Source organism: Phyllostomus hastatus, unplaced genomic scaffold, assembly GCF_019186645.2.
Source record: "Phyllostomus hastatus isolate PE091 unplaced genomic scaffold, TTU_PhHast_1.1 phas_contig_86, whole genome shotgun sequence".
In the NCBI taxonomy this organism is placed as follows: Eukaryota; Metazoa; Chordata; class Mammalia; order Chiroptera; family Phyllostomidae; genus Phyllostomus; species Phyllostomus hastatus.
In genome coordinates, this window is record NW_025333977.1 from 1,755,962 (window position 1) to 1,768,356 (window position 12,395).

Below are 12,395 nucleotides of genomic sequence, written 5' to 3' on the forward strand. Positions count from 1 at the left end.
TACTTTTATCTTCATAGTCAGACTCCATTTAGCTAAAAAAGAGGGATTTACTATGGTAACCAGGATGTATTCACTCATCACCTCTTTGTTCATTTAACCAACGGGAACCCTGCCACAAAGAGACAGTGTTGAAAGTTTTAGTCTTAGTTCATAAGGGAGGATTGGTTTGTGTTAATTGTAAAGAAGGAGAGAGTGACATCTAACTTCTGACTCACTAAGAAAAGGGTTCAGAATTACTTCAATGATAACACTTACGGAATATGACGGCATGTGATAGAGGACAAAATTCTTCAAGTAAAACTTCCTAAGAAATAAGTTGAACACTACAAAGAAATGTTTAACTAAAAATATAAAATTGGTTCTTAACTAAAGCTAAGAAGTTCTTTTTTCCGTTGTTTTCATTTATGGTTGCTAAATTTGCCCACCTTAAGCCTAATGATGTATTATTTCCTATAATTCAATACTTTTATTTTTCAAATATCAAATATATTTATAATTTTAGAAATAGCATTGTTTTTTACAAACATATAGTGTTTCTTTTTTCCTGAAATTATAGTATAAGTTTATATAATTTATATGTGTATTATGTATGTTTTTTTTAAATGAATTCACTATTGTAAAGAACCACTTTCATATTTATAAATATTGAATAATTATTTATATAAAATAGACATTTTACTAACAAAAATATCCTATAAGTAACCTATGGGTATTACGTATTTAAAATGTAAATGTAATTTCACTTCTAAAGATTTGATTTTCATATTACTTACCTATGCATAGAATGAGACTCATCTGTGTTACTTCCTTAAAATGCACTGGTTATTGCATTATAAGAAACAACTTTGGATTTACCAATGGTGTGAGTGATTATCTCAAACCAAATATCCTTACCTACTTTTAAGTCCTCTCAAATTTAAAAAAGGAACTTCAATTTTCTAAATAGCTGTATAGAAATGGAAAAATGCCTTTTGTTGTCGTGGAAAAGACAAGATTCTAAGAAAACTGCAAAGAAGCGTTTCCCTACAATAGTGTATTGTGAGGTGTGGACTTAAAAGGACTTTTCTATCGCCAATGTTGTTATAGGGCAGACGTCTGCAGCAGAAACCATGTCTGCATTAAGAACTAGATTTTCCTAAGAGTTAACTATTGGAAGCATTTTAGATTACAGCGCAAAATACTCCCAGATCATTTACAATTTTTTATGTGTTATAAAAGGTAAGTTTTAAAATGAAAAGCACAGGCAGTGGGACAAGACGGAGCAAGGAAGACTCAAGAACATAAAGAAGAATAGCAACAGCGGATGGCTGGACCTGTTACAGAAACCAGTGACTCTGTCCTATGATGAAAGCATCTACCTCAAGACATGCCAGGTTCCAAATGGTCTGGCAAGATTGGGAAGGATGCTGGAAACTAGATTACCTGGGTTGGAGGGAACCACCTGGCTGTAAGCATAAGTTAGGGGAATATAGCTAAGGTTTGCATAAATTTCAGGCGTACCCAAAGGCAAATACAATACATACACAAACAGTCCATAACTAAATAACTATGGTGTTAGCTGTGTGAAAGGAACTAATGAGAGAGTGAGCTAGAGCATGACAGGAGAGAGCAGCTATTTTAGAGTCTGGAAAGACCTCTGTGATATGGTGACATTTCCTTTCAATCTTGGCAATTGGACAATAACCATGGTAAATTCTCTTCTGTAGTCAGAATCTAAACATTGTAGCCATAAGGTACAGTGCAAAAATAAACTTCTCCAACCAAACCAAAGTGACCTGCCTTATATCTCTCTAAAAGCATACAGATCCCTTGCATGCAAAATTTCAAGTAAAAAAAAAAGACAGTTGAGTAGACTGGTGAATTATCTTCTAGTTTTTTTGGAATTCCAAAGTCACTGTAAATAGCTTACAGAAAGAAGCAGTTCACTAGGTTTAGTACCTGGCAGCTTAGCACACAGCACTTAATCCCAGCCAAAGCACTACTTGTACCTTCCAGTCCACAAGAGAAATCCACTCCACCATTCAAGTATCAGCCCCGGTCACACTGAAGACAAAAAGGTACTTAACCAATGGGACTTTCTTTGGTATGTTTTAGTAAAGTAATAAGTACTTCAGCTCATGGAAAAGCCAAATGCATGTAGTACCTACAGTTCTTTCTAGGCTTTCAACGATTTCAATATGCTTTAGTTTGGAAATGTGCCTTTATTACACAAGCTGTAGGAGTGTATTATAGAAAGATCTTAAAATGCAAAAATGCAACAAAAAAAGGGAACAGGAAAAATTTCCTCTGTGGTAGAATGTGAGTAATAACAGACCCAGGTTGTCAATCCTGCCTGTATCTATACAACCTTTACCAGTAGCTCTGTGGTGCTCTCCAGCTTTGTGTAACTGTTTGACTTCATATAGGCCAATGAAATTCTGATGAGCATGACACAGCAGAGACATAAAAGGAACTTGCATGATTGAGCTTACTACTTGCTCTAACTGTGCCACGGCCGTAAGAAAGACACGCCCAGCTTAGTCCTAGTGTGCCTGGAGCAGAAAGAGAGACCCAAGGACCAGAGCTGAGTTGCCCTAATCTTCCCAGTCCAGGCCACCGTAGAAGCCACCCACACTTGGAAGAGAGCCTAGCCAAAATCAGCAGAGCCACCTACCCAACCTATGCCTGACAGTAAACACGTTAGATGAGCTAAATCTGGGCCCGATGCGCTGAACCCAGCAGGCTCAGAATCTAAATAAATACTTGCTATGGTGTCCCTTTGAGACTGGGGTCATTTATTATGGAAAATTATTGTGACAATCAATTTCTGATAGGCACACCACCCTGAAATAGATCAATTTAACATTGCCCCAATTTGACTTTAACTTTTAGCTCAGTTTGTGGACTTCATAAAGGTTAAAGAGAATTACCTAGGTCAGCATGAAAATCCAGCTGTTGTTCTAACAGTGGAAGATCATTGTGGTGAACTGGAGCAATTTCTAGTTTGTCACCCACACAATCAACCAAGGTGGAAAAACTGGACTATCCCATCAAGTCAGGAAAGCAAAGTAGGCTCCATGCAGGGAGTGAAGCCGGTAGTAGGGTTGCAGTGGGAGCAGGCATTCCAAGGGGAAGCAACAGTGGGATGCTTAGGGCTCTTTCTTTCCTTGCAAGTCATTCTGGCCAGTTTAGGTAAACAAAAGAACGTATCGGGAAGAACCTGGATAGCTCACAGAACCAAAAAGAAAATCAACCCAGCAAGCTCAGTAAGGAGGGGAAAAGGGTATCTCCGGAGAGCTCGGTAGCAGTGACATGTCTCTTTTGGATGCTTCTTCTATGATTCAGTTTTAACCACCGTGAGCCTGTTACTCTGCTCAGGGTCAAAGACCTACCTGGTAAAGGTTGTCCAAATGGTTAGGAGTCACACAAGCCCTTCCCCCCACTTTAGTGAGCAGGGGAGGGAAGGCAGGGCACCGTGACTGACAGCTAAGCAAGATTCACCGAATCAATAGAAGAAACGGCTATAAAGTAAGAGAGATGTTTCAGGAAAGGCAAAAAAAAAAAAAGGACTAGAAACAAGAAGAGCAATAGAGCAAATGTTCTCGTTTATGTCAGACAAATGCAGGGCAATAATCTACTTGCTTTAGATAGGCCCCTAGCTGAGAAGGGAAATGGTCTGTTTGCATTGAGAGACAGATGTCTCCAGGAAGGTCTCTCCATCTCAGGGAGCCTGCTCCTCCATTACCCTAAAGGAGCTTAGCAGGCAGGAAGTGTGTCCTTGCCAGAAAAGTGTGATTGCTTCCCAGCATGGCTCCCACTAGCCCAAAGGGTACTGGAAAACAACCCAGTAGAAACAGCTCCTCCAAAGCTCTGGGATCGGAGCAAAGGCAGCAGGGACCGACCATGCAAGGATTTGAATGGGTGGAAATGAACATGATCATAATTCCTAAGTAGAGATTCTGTAGGCTCCATTATTTTTTTTCTAAACCAAGTAGACTTAAGTCTAACAAAAAATAAATACATTTCAGGACTCCAGTTGAGAAAAGTATGCTTCACAAGGTGGGTCAAGGGATCCGTGTGCCACACAAGGTCCAACGGCAGGATTTTCCTGCAAATGAACCACAGCGGGTGGTGACCAGCCACAGCCACCAGCCACGTTTGCAGGGCTCAGGGCAAGAGAACTAACAAAAATTCATATTCCATCTCTCTAAAAGTTTAAGAAGATTTAAACCAAGCTAATAAACCATTAAATGAGCTAGGTTCTACTCCTCTGCCTTGACAAATATCCCTGCATAAAACCTGGAGCCAGGTAGAAATTTAGAATTCAACATTTTGAGGTTACTGTACCTGAACACGGAATGCAGGGAGATCCAGCCCCCAGCCTTTGGGCTGAGGCCCGCTCCCCTTTTCTCTCAACCCCAACTCTAACCCATACCTCCGTGTCTTTCGTGAACACACATGTAGAAATCCCAGCTCATGAATTCAAGCTCATCCTCCATGCCCTACACCCCACAATCAGCCCCCTCTTGGACACACTTGGGAGCAGGGTTATGCGGGCCCATGCGCTCACCTCCTCTTGTGATGGCAGATGCTAGGAAGGGGACTGCTGAAATGGGTCGTGATGTGACACCAAGATGCCACCTCAGTGAAAGACACCTCATCTTATGGGAGTGTAGGCAGATAGATACATTTTAGTTTTTAGTCCCTTTAGGATTGCTTCAGCTGCAGAAATCGGCCTCGCCCCAGGGGCAACCCACATTCGATGACTGATTCGTGTAACACTGTACAGGCCTGCCCACCCTGGGCCAGCTCGGTACAACTCGCAAATGTCATTCTAGTTCCATGAAGCCAGCAGGAAATTCCATGGGCCTGCAACACAGCGCAACTTCTCCCTCTGCCGATCCTGCTTCCTTCTCCAAGTTTCCCCGAAGTCGTTCCTTTCTAAACATGCTGCCTACTCAACTCTTTGCAGTCTGCTTCCTGGGGAATCTAACCTGAGCATCTGCAGAGACCCTGGAAGCAGGTGGAGTGCTCCATGAACAGGAACTTCAGGATGCTGTGGTCCAAAAAGGCCAGGCACAGGGTCAGGCGAGCACAACCTTCACCTCGTGGACCCTTCATTCAATGGAGAGAGCTCCTCCAGAGTGGGGTCCTCTTGCCTGGATCTAAGAGCAGCATGAATCAGCTTTACTGCTTTGAAAGGCTTTTCCTGATGCCACTGTATTAGTTTGCTATGGATGCTATAATAAACTGTCCCAGACTTAATGCTTTCAAATGACACAAACGTATTATCTTACAGTTCTGGAGGTCAGAAGTCCCAAACTGGGACTACGGTGCTGAAATGAAGGGGTCAGAAGGCTGCAGTCCTTCTGGAAACTCTAAAGGAGGATCATTTCCTTGCCCTTTTCCAGTTTCTAGAGGCGTCGCCCTGCTTGGCTCGTGGTCCCTTCCTCCACCTTCACAGCCAGAAGTGTAGGTTCTTCACATCTCTCTCCGACTCTGACACTGCTGCCTTGCTCTTAAAACACACCTGCGGTTACAGTTAGGGCCCACGGAAATAATCCAGGGTCATCTCCCTCTTTCAATATCCTTAATTCATCACACTTGCTTCCCCCTTTTTTTTTCCTGTGTATTGTGTATACGCATAAGTTTGGGGGACTAGGACATGGACATCTTGGGGACAACATTATTCTGCCTACCACACTTAAAGTGGGAAGTCTGAATTTTAGCTAATCTTGTGAGATCTACTCCATGTTTCAATAGATCCGCAAATCTATCAATATCCCGCCTGTCTCCATTCACAGGCTTGAGGTGAAGACTCTGGCGTGATGTCCTCATATAATTTGTTATCAAAAGTCCTTGAAAGAGTTATCTTTATTTCCTGCCTCTGATTTCCTTTCCTTTATCTAACATAGAACCCACTCCAGTCAGGTGCTCATCTTCATCGGTTATTAAGGTAATCAATGATCTCCACATTTCTAAATTAAATATTCATCTTCAATCCACATCTTACTTGACCTATCAGTAGCCTTTGACACAGTGATCACTTCTTTCTCCCGTCCTTCCTCCCTTCCTTCCTTCCTTCCTTCCTTCTTTCCTTCCTTCTTTCCTTCCTTCCTTCCTTCCTTCTTTCTTTCCTTCCTTCCTTCTTTCCTTCCCTCTTTCTTTCTTCCTTTCTTTCTTTCATCTCTTCCTACTTTATTTTATATGGTACCTTCTTTCTTTCCTCTTAACCTCTCCATCCTGGGAAGGCTCAGTGTTGTTTGACCATTATTTCTTATTCCCCACCATCCTAACTTCAGAATGTCCCCTATGCCTACCTGTTATGGGCTGAATTATATCACACACACACACACCCCAGAAAATTCATATGTTGAATCCCTAAACCCTGTTACTTTAAATTATGACTGTATTTGGAGATAGAGCCTTTCATGAGGCTATTACAGTAAATGAGGTCATAAGGGTGGGGCCCTGATCTAATATGAGTGGCGTCCTCATTAGAGGAAGAGATAGTAGGAATGCACGCAGAGAAAAGGCCACATGAGGATACTGTGAAAAGGTAACCATCCGCGAGCCATGGAGAGAGGCCTCAGGAGAAACCAACCTTTCCGGTTCCTTGCCTCCAGAACTGTGAAAGAACAAATTTCTATTGTTAAAGCCCCCAGACCCTGCTATTTTGCTGTAACAGCCCTAGCAAACTATTATTCCACCCATAGATATCTTCTCTTTTATATATATATATATATATATTCCCGTTGGGAGATATTCCCATCTCATCCAGTCCCAAGGTTTCATCTATGTTCTGGTGACTCTCTAATTTTTAATCACCAGCTCTGGCCCTGTTTTTTAAATCCAGACTCCTATGTGCAACCACCAACTTTCCTTGACGTTCCCCATGAGAAGTGATAAATGAGCATCTCATATTTATAATGGAGAAGATTGAGCTCCTGATAAACACCCTGCAAAAGACTTCCCTTCTAACTCACTTCCCCAGTGCAGTAAATGGCAAACTCAATTCTTACAGTTCCTTGGCCCAAACACATTAGAACTGTCTATGACTCTTCCCCACTCTCATCCATCAGCGAATTCTGTCAACTCCAGCTTCAGAATATATCCAAAATTGAACATTTCTCAGTGATGACTCGGGTCCAAGTCACAATCCTCTCGCTCCTGGGTTATTGCAGTAACCCCTCACGGGTCTCTGCTTCCATCCTGTCCTCCCAAATGCTATACTCTCCATATGGCAGAACAATCCTTTTGGTCATGAGATTTTTCTTTTCAAAACTCTCCAGTAATTTCACATCAAACTCAAAGCAAACATCACAGACCTTCAAGTTCCTGTGTGATCTGGCACCCTGTTCCCTCCCTGACCTTACTTCGTCTCCTCTCCTCCTCCCTCGCCTTGCTCCAGGCACCCTAGCCTGCCTCAGGCACGCTCCCACCTAAGGGCCCATCTGTTCGCTGTTTCCTCAGATGGAGTATTTTCCACAGGTTTTAACATGGCTCACTCCTCACCTTCTTCAGATCTCTATTCAAATAAGATCTTCTCATTAAGGTCTCCCCTGACCATGCTATCCAAAACTGCAACCCACCTCTTCCCCCAACATTTCTTAACTCCCTTACTTTGTTCTCCCTGGTACTTATGAAGTCTATTACCTTATTTATTGTGTTCATCTTCTGCCTGTCCCACTAGAATGCAGCCCAATGGCCGGAATTTGGCTCTGTATTCCCACCCATCACAACAGAATGCTCAAAGCCAAACTGTTAGGTCCAAAGCATCACTTAAAACTATTTATCCAGCATATTACATATTTGGTGGAGGTATAAACATATACACATATACCGTATTTAAGTAAGGTAGTGTGTACATTTATATGCACACTAATATTCTGAGTAGGAAAAAAAAACACTAGAAAGAAGTAGAACAATATAGTAATAGTAGATCATTATGAGTACCTGTCAAAGTAGTTGTCTGAGTAGTGGGAAATAATTCAAGGCACTTTTGATTATGTTTTATTACTCTTCAGTATGTTTTAAATTTTTAGATTCAAATTTAGAAATGATTGTCTTTGAATCCATAAGAGAATCAATATAGCTTTTCCAAAATGCATAACTTAATGGGGAAATCAAGATAGAATGACCATACTTTAAAAATCGTAAAAGCAGTATCAGAAATTTATATATAAATTATTATACCTTAACCTCAGTGATTCATGGTAATTTTTGTTTAAAGAAAGAGAATTGCTAAATGTTCTGAAGATAAACAGAACACCAAATAATTTGTATTCCCCCAATTTGGAACCCTTGAACTTTTAATTACGTTTTTGCTGTATTTGAAAAGACTAATGACTAACCTCCTCTGCTAAAACGAGAATTTTAAGTAAATCAATAACAAGGAGGTAAGGTTATCTACTGAGTTCTTTGGGGGGCGGGGGAATCCTATAGATTATCTTGATTGCAAAAATCCTTAAGAGCAAATGAAAAGCAAGGCAGCAAACTGTATATTTAGTACAGATTCTTGCCTGTAGCGACAGTATAGGGTTATCCAAGATGACAGGGAAATCTGTCTGCAAAAGTCCTCTCATGTCAGGCATGGTCATGGAATCTGTCTGGGTTATGAGGTGAGAGTCAGCCTTAAGCAACACTGGCAAGCCAATAAACTTGTCTCCTGTGCTGTATGTGCCACACTCTTGCACAAACCTATCCTTTGGGTCCCCACTTCCACTCTATGCCTGCCTGAATGGGCCCCACGTCCTCTACCCGAACACCTTCTCGCTCCAGCTGCCAGGACTGACCCATGGCAAATCACGCTGCCTTCCGTGCTGGAGTCATGTGACTTTTTCTTCTCTCCCTCTTGCCTGTCCCCAGTCTCCAACCAATCCAGAGAACTACTTTGCCCTTTAAAAAAATAACTTAATGCCTGATGGGCACGACAATCGGTTATAAGTTTTCTTTCTTTCAGGCAGCAGACTCAGATTAACAAGGCCCTTCCGGAGGTCATGAGGAAGACAAAAGCCTGGCTGTGACAGAGAGGACTGCAGACACTGTTGCTCCACCAGCGGTGGAAAGACTCTGGAGCAGGCAAGCCTTTGGAGTCGCACCGGACCAGCAGCCACCCATTCTGGGAGTGCCGAGCCTTGAATGAAGGAGTAAGCACTGGCAAGCATTTTTGCAGCATTTTGTTGGAGTCAGTGGGAGGAATAAAAAGGGAAAAAGAAAAGAGAGACAATAAATAGGGCAGAAGCTTAGGATACGAGTTCATGGAAATGCCCAACAGACCCCACGGAAACAGAAAGGCACATAGTCAAGCTGTAAAGTGTAAAGCTGAAGGGCCATCTCCCTTTCTGTGACCCACGTCTTCAATAAAGTCAGCGACTCGCACAAACGCCCGTGTGCTCGATGTTCCTCGTTGGGAGAAACTAGAGGAGCAAAAGGATCAGAATTCTTCTTGAAATGACTAAATGAGCCATTTCCTGAATTTCTTCAGCAAAATCAGAGTTGTTGAGACAAAAAAAAAAAAAAGATCAGGAAAATGCGAGCCACACTTCTCCCCGGGAGGCCTGTGGGATGCTCACTCTCTCAGACTTCCATCACCATTGGGATAGGGTTCTGACCAATTTCATCCGATTCTCAAAGATCAAGCTCTCTCAAATGACATATGAGCCAGGGAAGCTAATTTGAAATAAAAGGGCCATCAGTGCCATCCCAGAACATGGCCAAGATAAAGGGTTCTCAGTGGATCAGCTATTTCCCGTGGAAATTACTGAACAAAAGCTATTAAGTCTTGCTGTCATTTTACTTAGGTTTTCATGGCCTAGAAATTCTACCAAGATGTATCTGAGCAAAAGTCTCCCAGAAATGGTGAATCCAGGGCAAGCTCTGATTAGTGCTTGTTGTCAAGAATACCTTAAGTAATTTGAATGTACAACAGGTCCTTATGTGGCATCTTCATGTTCATAACAGAAGACGATCATACACCTTGACTGCTTGCTGGCTGCTTCAAGCTAACGGCATCCGTGGGCAGCACACCAATATTTTCAGCTCCTTCCTGGAGAGCTGCCTTTCCTCTCTCTCTCATCTCCCCTCAACCCAAATAAAATTTCCTATTTTCCCAAATCCCCCAATCCAAATGTCACCCCTTAATTCACCAGCTATTTACTTGCAACATAAGTAATAGCATTTACATGTCTCTCCCCTCCTTCTCCAAAATGCCTTGTTACGTCAAGTATATGACTTTTTATATTTGGCACTGAGCTCGGTGTTTAAGAGATGTGCAATAATATATCTGTTGAAAAAAAAGAAAAGTCAATCCACCTTCCAGGGTGTTGCCCTCCCCTTGAATTCTTTCCCCAGTTTCATTCATTTTTAGGTCTTTGACTCAACTGTCACTTTTTATGGACCCTTTTCCTTACCTTCTCTAAAGTAGGCCTCTGCCCCAATTACCGTCTTAGGCATCACCTCATTGATTTTCTGCAGAGCAATGATCATAATCTGCTATTATCTTATTTCTTTCTGTACTTCTTCATCAATAGCTATCTTACAAGTTATCTGTGAGTGGGAGTCTCCTGTGCGCTGTTCACAGCTTCTTCCTCAATACCTGGAGCAGAGGGAGCACTCAGATTGTTGTTGAGAGGCTGACTCCGGGTGTGGGTTGACAGCACAGTTCTGTGTAGGAGGTCGCCACCCCACCACACAAACTAAGAAATACCCGGTAGGCGGGCGGCAGTTTCTGCATGGGAATGTTTTTGCGTATGCACAAGGTTTGCACAAGGTTTGCACTTACTTGTTAGGCCCGTGAGGTGTGGCATTTGACACGGCAGCGTAAATCCCACTGGCCCCTCCGTGCGTGCGGGTGTCTGTGCTCGGTGCACCAGGCAAGCCCATGGGCAGAGGTCTGCATTCCTGTCAGAGCTTCTCACCCACCAAACATGGCACGCAGCTGCCAAAGAATGCTGACGGCTTTCCTTCTGCACACATCTAGGTCTTTGTGGCCTTTGGTTTGTTTTGTTCTGATACATCCAACCTTTTTCTTTTCCCCATTTTTCTTTATCTGGAGAGGATTTGACTGTTGTACTGAAAATGTTCATGTCTTCTTTCCCCCTAGCACAAAAAACATAGATTTTCAAAATTTTTGTTGAATGTATTGGGGTGACATTGGTTAATAAAATTATATAGGCTTCAAGTGTACAATTCTAGAATACATTATTTGTATATTATGTTATGTTCACCAGACAAAGTCAAGGGTCCTTCCATTGCCATTTATCCCCAAGTCTTAAAGTTTATTTCATCTTGCTCCAAACTTTACAAAAATAGGGATGTTTGTAGGATGGAAACTTATATTCATGTTAGGATTGCTTACCACTGTAAGTATTTAAGTAAATTTGCCTCTTAAGCTCTGCACGTGCACACAACAGCCTTTGAATATCTTTTTGGAAACTCCAATTTATCTTGCTCTAAATGCTTTGATATTTATAATCATGGCCAATCTTCTTTTAATGACATAACTAAAATTCTGGATAACATCATCAGGGAAAAACCGGCATTTCTCACATTCTCTTTAGTAAAAAGTTATGGCTTTGGAACATATGTTTATTTGCCTTAAGAGCATAACAGTTCTTGATAAAGAGTAATTTTATTCCATGAAAATATCAATTTTATGTATAATTGTTGGATAGTCCATTTCAATTTTCTGTCAAAATCTAACGAGTAAAAAATATTTTATTGAAGCCAAACAATATTTTCTTGATTTTATTTTACTTTTTGTGTACAAATGTCACAAAATTAGTCAGCCAGGAGAAAAAAAATTGAGAGTATGTTTTAAATAAACCATCATTTGCTTGGAAGTAAAAGCACATTATTAGTCAGGGGGAGGGGTGCAAAACCATGTAGTATAATATAAGTTTTAATGACAACTTTTTCCAATAAACATTGAACATCAAGCAGATTTTTCTTTAAGTTTTTTTCAGGGGAGAGGGCACACACAGTCCGCCACTACCACAAATCACGCAGCTGAGCCGCCCACGTTTGGGGAAATCGCAGGGGTCAGCACCACCGGAGCGCAGTGCGTGAGCCTCGCCCCGGGGAAACCTCCTTCGTGATCTCGGTGTCTCCCCCACCAGGTAGTATGTCCAGGAGACATGTCTGTCAATCAGATTCAGTATTTTTATCAAAGCCAATTCATTAATCTACTCAGTAGGAGAGAAACCGTCAGTGATCAAATCTCTCAACCACTCTTCTCTCTGTATCTTATCCTTCCCAATAAAGCAAAGGCCTCTCAACCTGGCGTCCAGGGTTCCAATGGGGCAGCCCTTGATCCTCTCCTACTGCTATTCCCCACAGTTTGCTGAGCGCGCTGGACTGCTCTCCGTTTTCAGGTCATCGGCGTGAGCATTCACGCTTCTGTGCTTTTCTGAGTG

The 12,395-nt window shown here is 41.9% G+C and overlaps 1 non-coding gene across 1 annotated transcript; it reads right to left on the bottom strand.

Annotated features, from left to right (window-relative positions):
* Positions 1 to 11,942: 11,942 nt before the first annotated feature.
* LOC123827658 lies at positions 11,943 to 12,105 on the bottom strand. Its single transcript, XR_006787310.1, has one exon. It is a non-coding gene; the product is annotated as a U1 spliceosomal RNA (small nuclear RNA).
* Between the last annotated feature and the right edge of the window lie 290 nt (positions 12,106 to 12,395).